This window comes from Arachis ipaensis, chromosome B7, assembly GCF_059453495.1.
Source record: "Arachis ipaensis isolate K30076 ecotype BB chromosome B7, ASM5945349v1, whole genome shotgun sequence".
Taxonomy (NCBI): domain Eukaryota; kingdom Viridiplantae; phylum Streptophyta; class Magnoliopsida; order Fabales; family Fabaceae; genus Arachis; species Arachis ipaensis.
Genome location: NC_142442.1, coordinates 43948595 through 43950879, shown reverse-complemented (window position 1 = coordinate 43950879; position 2285 = coordinate 43948595). Strand labels below are relative to the sequence as shown.

Below are 2285 nucleotides of genomic sequence, written 5' to 3'. Positions count from 1 at the left end.
CTAAGTGGATGATGGAAAAGGTTTATTATTGTTAAACCTGTTTCTTCCACCATTATTAAAGCCTTGTTGAGGCTTTTGTTGATCCTTCCATGAGAAATTTGGATGATTTCTCCATGAGGGGTTATAGGTGTTTCCATAAGGATCACCCATGTAATTCACCTCTGCTATTGCAGGGTTCTCAGGATCATAAGCTTCTTCTTCAGAAGGTGTCTCTCGAGTACTGTTGGATGCAGCTTGCATTCCATTCAGATTCTGAGAAATCATATTGACTTGCTGAGTCAATATTTTGTTCTGAACCAATATGGCATTCAGAGTATCAATGTCAAGAACTCCCTTCCTCATAGGCGTCCCATTACTCACAGGATTCCTTTCAGAAGTGTACAGAACTGGTTATTTGCAACCATGTCAATGAGTTCTTGAGCTTCTGCAGGCATTTTTTTTAGGTGAATGGATCCACCTGCAGAATGGTCCAATGACATCTTTGATAATTCAGACAGACCATCATAGAATATATCCAAGATGGTCCATTCTGAAAGCATGTCAGAAGGACACTTTTTGGTCAGTTCCTTGTATCTCTCCCAAGCTTCATAGAGGGATTCACCTTCCTTTTGTCTGAAGGTTTGAACATCCACTCTAAGCTTACTAAGCTTTTGAGGAGGAAAGTACTTGGCTAAGAAAGCTGTGACCAGCTTATCCCAAGAGTTCAGGCTGTCTTTAGGTTGAGAGTCCAACCATATTCTAGCTCTGTCTCTTACAGCAAATCGGAAAAGCATAAGCCTGTAGACCTTGGGATTAACCCCATTGGTCTTAACAGTATCACAGGTCTGCAAGAATTTAGTTAAGAACTGAAAAGGATCTTCTGATGGAAGTCCATGAAACTTGCAATTCTGTTGCATCAGAGAAACTAATTGAGGTTTCAGCTCAAAATTGTTTTCTCCAATGGCAGGGATTGAGATGCTTCTTCCATGTAAATTGGAATTAGGTGCAGTAAAGTCACCAAGCATCTTCCTTGCGTTATTGTTATTTTCGGCCATGTCTCCTTCTTTTTCAAAAATTTCTGTTAGATTTTCTCCAGAGAGTTGTGCTTTAGCTTCCTTAGCTTCCTTTTTAGAGTTCTTTCAGGTTCAGGATCAGCTTCAACAAGAATGTTCTTGTCCTTGTTCCTGCTCATATGAAAAAGAAGAGAACAGAAAATATGGAATCCTCTATGTCACAGTATAGAGATTCCTTTATGTGAGTATAAGAAGAGAATAATGGAGGAAGGAAAAGATAAGAATCCAAACACAAGGGAGAGGAGTAGGTTCGAATTCTTAGATGAAGAGAAGTGTTAGTAGATAAACAAATAATTAGAAGGAGGTGAGAGAGAAGAATTTTCGAAAATTAAATAAATTAAAATAAAAATATTTTTGTTTTTAATTTAAAATTAAGGTTAGAATTCGAAAATTTAAAAAAAAGGAAAAATTAAATTAAATTAAATTTAAATTTAAAACAATTAGTTAATCAAAAAGGAATTTTGAAAAAGAGGAAGGTGATTTTCGAAAATTAGAGAGAGAATTAGTTAGGTAGTTTTGAAAAAAGATATGATTGAAATAGTAAACTTTTAAAATCAAACAAAAAGTTAAGTGATTAATTGAAAAAGATTTGAAAATCAAATTTTGAAAAGATAAGAAGTTAGAAAAGATTTTGAAATTGATTTTGAAATTGATTTTGAAAAAGATGTGATTGAAACTTATTTTGAAAAAGATTTGAAAAAGAAATTTAAAAAGATTTGATTTTGAAAATTAAAGTTGATTACTTGACTAACAAGAAACAAAAAGATATGATTTTAAAATTTAAAGATTGAACCTTTCTTACTAGGCAAGTAACAAACTTAAAAAAATTTTGAATCAATCACATTAATTGTTAGTGAAGATTTTGAAATTATGAAACAAAATAAGAAAAAGATTTTTGAAAATCAATTTGAAATTTTCGAAAATATGAAAGAAAAAATGAAAAAGATTTGATTTTTGAAAAAGATTTGAAAAAGATAGAATTTTTAAATTGAAAATTTTGCTTGACTAAAAAAAAAGATATGATTTTGAAAATCTTTGACTAATTCAATGCAATTTTCAAAAATTAGGAGTAAAATAAGGAAAAGATATTTTTTTTATTTTTGAATTTTAATAAGGGAAGAGAAAAACATCAAAAAGACTCAAAACATAAAAATTTTGGATCAAAACAAAGGAAACATGCAAGAACACTTCGAATGCAAAGATGAACACCAAGAACACTTTGAAGATCATGAT

The 2285-nt window shown here is 31.5% G+C and overlaps 1 non-coding gene across 1 annotated transcript; it reads left to right on the top strand.

Annotated features, from left to right (window-relative positions):
• The first annotated feature begins 533 nt into the window (after nucleotides 1-533).
• On the top strand, nucleotides 534-641 carry LOC148550990 (small nucleolar RNA R71). The gene has a single exon (XR_015892713.1). It is a non-coding gene; the product is annotated as a small nucleolar RNA R71 (small nucleolar RNA).
• The last annotated feature ends 1644 nt before the right edge of the window (nucleotides 642-2285 follow it).